Source organism: Nycticebus coucang, chromosome 22 (assembly GCF_027406575.1).
Source record: "Nycticebus coucang isolate mNycCou1 chromosome 22, mNycCou1.pri, whole genome shotgun sequence".
Taxonomy (NCBI): domain Eukaryota; kingdom Metazoa; phylum Chordata; class Mammalia; order Primates; family Lorisidae; genus Nycticebus; species Nycticebus coucang.
The window spans coordinates 55,536,781-55,548,793 of NC_069801.1; positions in this window are offsets into that span (position 1 = coordinate 55,536,781).

The following is a 12,013-nucleotide window of genomic DNA, read 5'->3' on the forward strand; positions in this document are numbered from 1 at the left end:
TGGTGGTAATTTATGTGCTTATGAAATCCTCCTCGTTGGGAACAAGAGGAAATTAAATTGCTTGCTGGAGTCGGTAACAGATGGTTGGCTCCATCTTCTTTCTGACTGGGACCCCCCCAGAGAGAGTAATTGAGGGCATCCTGTCACACGAAAGGGACAGAGGGGCTGACGGAGGCTGAGGGATAGTCGGGAGTCCTTCCTTTGGCACATAAGTCACTCTGATGTCTCTCCATTTCTCAGTGAAGGAGAAAATCAAATAAAACCCAGAAGGAACTAAAGCAGTTTGTAAATAGGGCACGCTGGGGTGCCTCTAACTTTTTTATCCCACTTTATTTATTTTGTCTTGGTGTGTACGTGCGAATCTCCAAAGCCAAGTTGGAAGTTTCCCAAGCATCTTGTCCAAGAAACTCAACTTGGCCAGTCCCAAGGGACTCCCTGGAGGCCGCCTGGGCCCTGCCCATTCATACAAATGCTGGCCTCTCTCCAAAACCTCCCAAACTCTTGTTTTAACCAACAGCTGACACAAGATCCCTTATTATTATTCAACTAAGGGAGAGAGTGGGGAAAGATTGAAATCTCTACTTCAGGCAAATGGCTCACCCCCAACGACCCTGTGAACAAACATCCACACACAAAACTCCACTGTGGCTCCTGAAATCATCCTACTTTTATTCCCTCCTTAGGAGTCCCTTCCAGTCCCTTAGCCAAATGCCCAGTAGAAAGTTAAGGCTTCCCTTTGGTGAGTCAAATTCCAAAGAGACATATTTTGAGGCAATATCCAAGCAGTATAACTTGGGACATGAAAGACCAACAGAATCAGAAAAGGCTGGGTTTTAATCCTTGCTGTGCCACGGGCAGCTGTGTGTCCTTAGGCAAGTCACTCAGCTGCTCTGATCGCTTTCGCACTCTCTCTCCCTTTTGATCTTTAAAATGGGAATATAGACACTTTATTTTGAGGATTCCAGGGAACAGCGTAGGTAAGGCAGACAGAATAGGGTCTAGCATATGATGGATACCTACAAAATGTTTGCTCTAAGCATCACAGAAGCTCAAATTCGGAAAAAAAAATCTTTAAAATCACTTCTGGATTTATGAACCCCTAGATTATAGACCCGCAGGCAGAATGCAGGTACAACAAGCCCTGCCACCTCCTCAGTGATAGTGATGGGAAGGTTTACCTGCACACACACACACACACATTTCCCTCACTCCCCAGGGCCCACAGATACCTTTGGGACCATTCCAGTCCCCAGCCTCATTTGAGTTGAATGATGTCGGCCTCCCCAGGACAGGACCCTTCCCTTTCCCAAATAGTTAATGTCACAAGAGTACTTCATTCCATTAGCAAGCAAATTTTTACATCATTGCCTAGGCTTTTTTTCCACTTAAAATTTAGTATCCCCTGGACTGGATCATGGAATAGACAAAGGACATTAACATAAAAACTGGTGAAATTTAAATAAAGTCTGGAGTTTAGCTAATAGTAATATACCAGTGTGATTTTTCTCAGCTTTTTTGGGGGGGAGACAGAGTCTCACTATGTCACCCTTGGTAAAGTGCCATGGCATCACAGCTCACAGCAACCTCAAACTCCAGGATTCAAGCAATTCTCTTGCTTCAGCCGCCTAATTCGCTGGAACTACAGGCACCTGCCACAATGCCCGGCTATTTTTTTGTTGTAGTTGTTATTGTTGTTTAGTTGGCTCGGGCCGGGCTTGAACCACCAGTCCCGGTGTATGTGGCTGGCTCCATAACCACTGAGCTACAGGTGCCAAGCCTGAATTTCTCAGCTTTGACAAATGTACCATGGTAATGTAAAACATTCACTTTAAGAGAAGCTGGGCGATGGCTGTATCAGAACTCACTGTACTATCTTTGCAATCTTTCTGTAAGTCCACATATTCTGAAATTAAAAGTTTACTTTATAAAAAGCAATGTACATGTTTACATGGATGGAGCCTCAATAATGGAAGAAAAAGCATCCAATGTACTCAGCCCTACTATAAAGCTAATTTATAGCTTTCACATGAAGGCTATAACCCAACTATAGCACAAGAATATGGGGAAAGGGCTAAGGGAGGGGAAGGGAGTGGGGAGGTTTTGGTGGAGGGAGGGTAATGGATGGGGCCACACGTACAGTGCATCTTAGAATGGGTACAGGTGAAACTTACTAAATGCAGAATACAAATGCCTACATACAGTAACAAGAAAATGCCATGAAGGCTACGTTGAACAGTTTGATGAGAATATTTCAGATTGTATATGAAACCAGCACATTATACCCCTTGATTGCACTAATGTACACAGCTATGATTTAACAATAAAAATAAATAAATAAAAATCAAAAAAAGCAATGTACAAAATAGTAAATATATCGTATACACACTTATGTAAATAAATGAACAGACATGTCTACGCTTCTAAAAAGAAATTAATAGCCAACACCCTTCATTGTTTAAACATAATTGTCGCAGTTAACCACTTTCATTAGAAAATAATAGTTCATCTTAAAATATCTAACTTCCGTTTATTTCTAACTCAGCCACCACTTATTCGTTATAAAATTTTATTTCATTTCTCTTGCCTCTATTTCCACATCTGTAAAATCAAGATTATGGTCATTTCCAGCTCGGATGTTGCTGTGAAGATTCAATGAGGTAATGCAGTCTCTGGCAAATAGTAAGAGCTGACTCGTGGTTATTATCTTTCCACTGTCTTGGTTCTTATCCCAAGTCCAACATTAAACCCCATGTGACTCTGAAAAAAGAATTATTCAGCATCTCTGGACTTTGGTTCCTTGTGTGCTGCACAAAACCATCTTTTGTGACAGCTTTAACACATGTGTTAGATACTGTCCTATTACCCTATCGACCAAGTAAAGCAGGAGAAATAAAAATAGCCAGCCTTGGGGCTTACTATGTGCCTGACTGTTATAAAAATCTTATCGGCATTACTTGTGTAATCCTCACATCGATGGTATGAGGTGGGAAGTCTCCCCTTTCAAAATAAGGAAACTAAGGCTCAGAGATGTTAAGCAACTTGCCCAGTGGCACACAGCCCTTCCTGCCCAAGCTGCACTTGAGCTCGGGTGGCCTGGCGCGGCTTTTGTGCTCTTCTCCCTGCTGTGCAGAGACCGCTGTGAGCTGTGACACCCAACCTCACACAGAAGCAGAGGAGTGAGCGTACCAGCCACCCAAAAGGACCTGGGAGAGGTGGCATCAGTGTCCACTGCAGGCAAGATGGAGCCTTGTCCCTGGATTCTTAGGTGCTTCTGCCCTGAAGTGATGCACAAAATCCTCCACTCCCATTTTACACGTTGCCCCCCATGCCTGACAGCAAAGGTTCTGAGCACAGAAGGAAGAAAACTGCAAATGGGTGAGTAGCACTGATGTCAGACGAGCTGTATTCATGGCAAGGGTTTCTTAGGCTAAAAGCACTCGATTTGTATTAAAATGGAAGTTGCTCTAATAATGAGTATTATTGAAATAATAATGCATCTTATGTATACCTGTGTACAAGTACGTAAGATAGACACACATGATACACATCGTATCAGTACATTGTTGTTGATTACACTTTTATTAAGAATTTTAACAAATACTCTCCTTCTACCTCAAACATGTACCAGATCCACCACTTGCTAACTGTATGATTTTCTCGTTGACCAACCATCCCAGGTTTCCTGGAGCTAAGGAATCGCCCAGAATGTGAGACTTTCAGTCCTGGGCAAACCAGGACAGCTGGTCACCCGACCTTGGCAAGTCTCTTAACTTCTTTAAGCCCCATTCTTTACATCTGTAAGATGGAAGAGATTTTTTTTGTGGCATTAAATGTGCACATGAACACATAGCATAATGGCAAATGCATGAAATTCTGACATTATTGTTATTACTATTATTAAACTCCCAATAACTGGATGGAATAAATATTAATATTCCTGTTTTACAGATGAAGATATTGAAACCCCAGGAGATAATAACACTCACCCAAGCACAAGCCCACTGAAAGCCTGCTCTCTGGGGCTGCAGAGGCCAGGCAGTGCCCTTCCGCCTTGCCCTGCCCAGAGGCCCTGCTGGCAGGAAGTTTCTTTAAGGCTGAGACCTGGAGAAAGTGCTGCCCGCAGCACGCAGGTTCCCCGCCTCGCCCGTGACGGACACCTCCCGAGGTGAGCTTCTGTGTGCACTCCTGCATCTGTGGACAGCTGGGCATGAGGCTAGAGATGTTCTCTGGACAAGCTCTCTTGGAAGAATGCAGGGAGTGAGGAATTGTAGTTCCCCTAAAGGGACATCAATCCCTTGCACATAGGAAGCAAGTGATATCTGGCAAAAGTCTTCCATAGGACACACTCACTTACACCCCCCCCCCAAATGAGAAGGAAAAACAGCCATCATCCCCTTGGCTCCCCAGTCAGGAAAGTCAGGCTCAGGGAAGTAAAGCAATCCCCCAAAACAGGTGCGCAGCCAGGCAGAGTTCTCACTGCCTTCAAAGTCACTTTCCTCTAGAAAGACCAACCAGCCTGATTTGTGCAGGACTGTCTCGATCTTAGAACCGAATGTCACCCATCACAGGCCACCCTCAGCCTTGGACAAAGCAGGACAGCTTCCCTGATTGTCCTCACACTTTTCCCTTCTCCTGTCACACAGATATATGAGCATCTCATGCTTCTCTGTTGTAGCCCTTGCCACAGTAATAACAAAAATATGAGTTAAGAAATGTGTTATTTGGTTTTGTCTTGTCCACTAGAATATAAGCTTCACGCAGACATTAATCTATCTGGATCCCTGGCTCCTAACCCATTACATTATCCAGAGGAGTCCCTCCAGATCTTGCTTTAATGAATGGAAGAATGAATGAATGGGCTGCTTAATAAAGGTTTGGTGTGTAAGAATATCTAGTTAGTCACTCCTGGACAGATTTCACAAAATATCTTCCTTCCAGGAGTTAATATTCATTGCAAAAATAAGGGTTTCCTTGGTTAAATAAGCACCAGTTAAACACAGCCAGTTAGGTTGTTTTTTTTTTGTTTTTTTTTTTTTTTGCGAGACAGAGACTTACTCTATTGCCTAGACTGGAGTGCAGTGACATCATAACTAACAGCAACTTCAAACTTCGGGCTCAAGTGATCCTCCTGCTTCAGCCTCCCAAGTAACTGAGACTACAGGCTCCCACCACCACACTCACCTAGTTCTTTTTCTAATTTTAAAAAGAAGAGACAGGGTAGTACCCCTGCTCAGGCTGGTCCCACACTTCTGAGCTCAAAGGATCCCCCTGCCTCCACTTCCCAGAGTGTTAGGATTATAGGCGTGAGCCACCCCGCCCAGCCCAGGTTTCTTTATTTTGCAGAAAGCTGCATGTTGAGTGAGCCGAGGACAGTCAGATGGGGGCTAGGCAGGTAAGTTCACTGTTTCCATGGACCCTTGTGAAGAAGAGAATTTAGGGGAACTTATGTTCTACAAAACATCAGAGAAGTGTTGAACTAGATAATTGGAAGGTTGCACTTGCTGCCAACTCATTTTCAGTGTCCTCTGAGCCTGTCGTTGTCATTGTTATTACTGATATTGTTGTTATTGTTCCTTGACAATGGATATGAGAAAGCTGAGGATAAATTCTGCCTCCCGAAACGCCCATGCCTCCCCCTCCAAGGCAAACTAATGCTTCCCAGAAATAAATCAGGGTGGTATGTTGACGTATTTCCAATTTACTCTGTTGGATGACAATTTGTTCCAGTTTGTTCTGCCCAAAGCCCCCATATCACCTTCCATTCAGAAGCCTCATGATCTATCCTGAACAGTGGAAGACAACTCTTTGGACATCCTCTAGGATGGTGTTGGTGGGAAAATGGCCCTCAATTCTTTAGCTAGGAATTGAATCCTCAGCAGTGAGGTGGCCAGATTCCTACATGGTTCAGCAACCTCCCTGGTCATTACCCACAAGCAATGACTTATCAGTCACCTAGAGCCTTCAGAGGAAGAAAAATCAAACACAGGGTTAGCTTAGCTGTCACGAATGCTAAAAGAATAGCAGTGAGGGGTGGCAGGAATAGCACCTGCTCCTGAGACAATGAAATAATGGTGCATTTCCAAGTAAATTTCAAGTTGATTTGAAATACATCAGGGAATGATTGGGTACAAAGTCATTTGTCAATATGAAAACAAAAGGAGTTAACTTTTGGTCAGGACGTGAAGGTAAGCTTTCGGGCTGTGTGCCAGTTCTTTTCTACATATATTAATTCATGTATTAATTCACTCTTTCATTCAACAAATATTGAATGTGAATATATTCCATGTTGGGGACTGTCCTAGCCACAGGGGACATGTGGTCAGCAAAAGAACCACCAACTGCCCTCACAGAGTTTATCATCTAGTGAGGAGGAGTGTGAGCCATCAGGTAAACCAACTCTGACAAGTGCTATGAAACAAATGTAGGAAAGATCCAGCGTGCTAATGACGTAGGACAGGACAGCATGACCTCTGAGGAGCAGGGGAGAGGCTTTCTTGAGGAGGGGACGCTGGGGCTGAGATCTAACGGATGAATGGAAAGTCTCTCACTTGAACATGTATTGCTGTCCACTAGCCTAGTCAGCAACACGGAGGAAGCACCACAGGCAAAATGTTTGATTTGTTAAGGGTAGACTGAGGCTCACTTTAGGCACTCAGCGACAACCCATCTTTATTCATTTTCTTATATATCCAAACTCATCAGATAAAATTAACCAAAAGTAAAGAACAAATGGAATAATGGAAAACTGCCATACAAATGCCTCCTCAGCATAAATGTTACAAAGCACGTAGACATCGTTTTTAATTCTGGGACCTTTTACTTAAAGATAAACCTCAAGGACGCTAGACGTCTGTTCTGTTTGCCCATTTCTCTCAAAGATTAAATGAAACTTTTTGTGTAACTTCAAGTTAGGGAAGGAAGTGCAACAGCCCAGCCCCAGGCAGGTGCTCAGCAGGGGCCCTCTGGGATTCCTTTCTCAAGGCATAATAGCCTGCTGTGATTAGCGAGGCCGGTTCAGCAAGCAGGGAGGAATTAACCCCTGAGTCCCTGCTGTTTTAGCAAGCAGGGCGGAATTAACCCCCCCCCGCCCCCAGTCTCGAGTCTCGCTTCCAGCCGAGAATGGAGTTTTCCCTTCTCAGGGCCTTGTACCTCAAGGAGCACATATGAGACTGAGTAACTGTTCTGGGGTGCAGTGGACCGTTCCCCTTCAAACATGGTGAGGTAAGCATTCTAAAACCACCTGTCAGGATGTTTGGGGCTGTGAGTCATGTCAACTCAACCAAAAATGGTGTAAATGAAAGAAAATGGACCTTTCACAATAAGAAGACTGGAGGAGGCACAGTTTTCAGGGTGGTTAAGTGGCATAAGAATGTTGTTCAGAACAAGGATTCTCCACCTGTCCACCCTGCCATCCTCCTTCCTGTCCTCCTCATCTGCCTTGGCATACTCATGCCATGGCTGCCACATCTTAGGTTGTGGTGACATTTTCTTGAGGGGACAACATTCTGGGGCAGAAAAGTATGTGTTTCTTTCCCTGAGCCTCCTTCTTATGTTGAGGAAATCCTGTTCCAAAGTCTCCCAGCAGACATTCCCTCCATGCCTCATTGGCCAGAATTTCATCCAATGACCCTCCCTAAGCCAATGGCTGGCAAGGTGACAGGAAGGACCACTGCCCACTTTAGATCAAGATTATCCCACTGAGAGCTTCACAGTCCTCCCCTAATCAGTTCTAGGGCCAGCCCCACATCTTGTGGTATAGAATCACAGTTCTCCCCTAGGAGAATGCTCCTAATTCTGTATGAAGTTAGCACATTGTACCCCACACATGCATTAATGTATACATGATCTATGTGTTTATGATTTAATAAAAAGAAAAAAAAAACACAAGAAATCCCCAGAAGTTTGGAATTATGTAATATCTAACCAAAAACAAGATTCCATTAACAAGGTAGACAACAGGAAATGTTGCCCACCATTAATTATATAATTAGAAAACCGAGATCAGAGCTTTGAACAACTTGATCACAATTTTGGATTGGAGAACAAATGAATTTGACTCCAAATCCGTGCTTTTCTTCTCCACCCTGAAGCATGCGATGATGACTGGATCAGATCAAAGGGGGTTGATTCTATACCCCAAAATGTAGGACTGGCCCTGGTACTGATTCTATAGATAGAAGATGCCCGATTATGGTAGAAGGCAAGAGGCTGCGAGTAATAGCAGTAGGGCCTAATATGTTTCTATGGAGGAAGAGAACATGAGCAGAAGTAAGGAATGTAACTAGGAAACCCATTGATGTCTCAAGAATGAGGCAAAACTTCCAGCTACTAGAGTTAAGGCTCTGGTAGCCAAGCTAAATGACTGGGTAAAACCCCCACCTCAGTACTGGACCATGCACCTGCTCCAGCTGTGGGGACAAGAAGGGTAGAAAGAGTGGGAGCTGCGAGATCATGAGAACAGTTCCAAGGTGAGCTACCCACACCTACAGAGTAGAGGAAGAAATAGAATCCATTCAAAGAAACAGGAAGGCATGATTAGAAAGGAAAAACGGATAGAAATAGTGCAGAAGGCAAAACAAGACTCTTATAGGAAAGGGATAGTCCAACCAAAGTCTGGCATAAAATCAGTGGAATACACTTGGGTGCACTCATGCATGGGTGTGTGAATTTCATGCCTGTATCTGCAGAGACGAGCATAACTCGTGACTTAGAAAGTGCTCAAATCAGTGTATGGATTGACATGTACATGATTTCTGAGCAGGTAATAATGAATGAAAGAATGAGGGATAAGTGAATGACTACATGGGAGTAGGCGAAGGAATTGGTGAATAAACTTGAACAGGGTGGCTCCTGGTTCCAATCAAGATGGACATACACTTGCCACTCTGCTCTAAAATCACGTAAGAACCCCGGAAGAAAATCATGGAGCAGCTACCTGAGGACAATGAAAAGTGAAGGGTAGATGATGAATTTGTGAAGGAAACAACTTCAAGTGGCAGCAAACCAGTGGTGAGTTTTCTGTTAGTTTTTTTCTCCAGTAGTTCACAGCCTGGACGCAAAGACAGCCTGAAATCTGGAACCAAAAGCATTGAGTGAAAATAGAAGCAGCTCTAAGAAAAGTCTTCTATTCCTGGTCTGAGGATTAGAAAAAGTCTTCCCACTCCAGGAGGTGGAGCTTAATTTCTCTCCTCCTGAGCTGGGATGACTTAATGACTTCTTTCCAAAGAACAGAGTATGGAAAGAAGAAAAGTAATAGTGTAACAGTGGAGAAATTTAACAGACAGCATGCAGCCAAGTGATCAAGGTTAATGTCAGAAGTGAAGTCATGTTGATATCGGATGTCCCCTGCAGTGATATAATGAGAAGAACACTCTATCTAAGCAGCCCTGGTCTTTCATAAGAGAGCATCAGACAAGCCCAAATTGAGGGATATTTTACAAAATACCTGACCAGCACTCATCAAAAGTGTCAAGGTCAGGAAAAGCAAGCAAAGCCTAAGAAAATGTTACACATCAGAGGAAACCGAGGAGATGTGATGACTAAATGTAATGTGAAATCTTTAATTCAGTCCTAGAACAGGAAAACAGAAAAGACTGGTGAATTCAAACAAAGTCTATAATTTAGTAATAGTTTTTTACCAGTGTAAATTTCCTGGTTTTGACAAATGTACCATGATAATATTTATAAATTATGTTAATATGTTAATATCAGACAAAGGTGGGTTCAGGGTATATGGGAGGTCTCTGAATATCTAAAATTATGTCAAAATCAAAAGTAATTTTTTAAGGAAAATACTGATTATAAGATAATTGAAGCAGATAAATTAATATAAAAATTGATATCAGGATAAAGAAATTTACCAGAGATAAAGAGAGAGAGAGAGAGAAACAGTTCATGATAAATAGGGTAACAGAAAACAAAAGATAAGTTAAGACTGGAGGAAAATATTGTAACTCACATGTCTAACAAAAGTTTTATATTCAGAAGAAAAGAAGAAGTCTCAAATCTCAACAGTAAGAAGCCAGCATCCAATTTTTTAAGGGTAAAAAATTTTATGAGACACTTCACTAAAGTTATTCATGTGGCAAATATGTACATAAAAAGATGTTCGATATTACCAGAGGATGCATATTAAAACAACTAGTGTGATGTAAACGCTCCTAATTCTATATGAAATCAGCACATTGTACCCCATACATGTATTAATGTATACGTGATCTATGTGTTTATGATTTAATAAAAAAAAACACACACACACAATGACAGGGGTGACTCCACTGCTATTAAATTGGCTAAAAAATAAAATGACAAAGCCAAGTGTTGACAAGGATTTGTAGCAACCGGAACTCTCATTCATTTCTGGTGAAATGAGGAGTCGGCCACTCTGCATAAGAGCTGGCAGCTTCCTACGAAGTTAAACCTCCTTCTGCCGAAGTTAAACCTCCTTCTGCCGTATGACTCAGCAGTCCCTTTCCTAGGTATGTAATGCGGAATGATAAAAACTTTCCTGTTCACACCAAAACCGGTGCATAAATGACATAGGTGCTCTGTTCATAACTACCAAACACGGGACACATGTAGAGTGGACAAACGAATTGCAGTTTATTCATACAACAGAATAGTCCTTCACAGTCAAAAACAACAAAAGGCATGGGTGGATCCAAAGGCCTCCCACCGAATTCACGGAGACCTTCTCAAGAGCTCACACAGCATGTGATTCCATTTACAAGGCATTCTGGAGAAGGCAAAACTACAGTGACACAACAGTAGTGACTGTCAGGGGTTAGGGTGGGTGGAAACAGGACTACAAAGCAGAGGGGCGTAGGGAGTTTGGGGGTGACGGACTGTTCTGTGTCCTGATCTGTGGTGGTAACACAGACCTACGATGTGCACCCAGGGAAAGAAAGTTCCTTCAATTATGTCATAATTATAACACTCACCAGAACAACAAGGGTGAATGAATGAATTCCTGCTGCTCATGCTGTCTGACCCTGAAAGATTGCCTTCACTCCTCTCAGCCTGTCTGAATCTACAGCAATCTCAGTTAATTCCTGGAACCCTGCCTCTCAAGAGTCCTCACCTTTTGTACCTTGCTGGCCCTGGTGGCCCAAGGCATGCTGCAAAGACTGTGAAATGAGCCCCTAGAGACTGCTGGGGACCCATCAGTACCTCTGCAGACATTGTGCTCTCACCCTCAGGAGCTCCCCGGGGCTGTGGCTGGCAGCCTGCAGTCCTCCCCACCCCAAGTGTTCTCCATACATGGGGCTCTGGACCGTACGGAGGAGAAGCCCCTGAGCCAGCCCAAGCAGAAGGCTTCTACTATAGGGTTTCCCAGAGACCCCACACATGGCAGTGGGAAACAGGAAAGCCAGGCAAGCATCTGTGCCACAGGCTACCAGGCCCTGGTACTCCCCATGGGCCTGCCCCACTCCCCAGCTCTCCCTCCCTGTTTGCACATGAGCTTACACATGGCCCCCAAGTCCTCCAGTCCAAGGCCACACAACTCCACAGCAGCAGTGGTCTCTTTAAGTTTCCAATTCCAAATCTCAGGGAGAGAAATCAAGTGGCTCAAATCAACTTTTTATTTTTTTATTTTTATTTTTTACTTTTATTTTATTTATTTTTTTAATAAAATCATAGCTGGGTATATTAGTGCAATCATGGGGCACCATACTCTGGTTTTATAGACCGTTTGACACACTTTCATCACACTGGTTAACATAGACTTCCTGGCATTTTCTTAGTTATTGTGTTAAGACATTTACATTCAACATTTACTAAGTTTCACACATACCCTTGTAAGATGCACCGCAGGTGTAATCCCACCAATCACCCTTCCTCCGCCCCCCTCTCCCCTCCCTCCCCTTCCTTTCCCCCTTCCCCCTATTCTTATATTATAACTGGGTTATAGCTTTCATGTGAAAGCCATAAATTAGTTTTGTAGTAGGGCTGAGTACATTGGATACTTTTTCTTCCATTCTTGAGATACTTTATTAAGAAGAATATGTTCCAG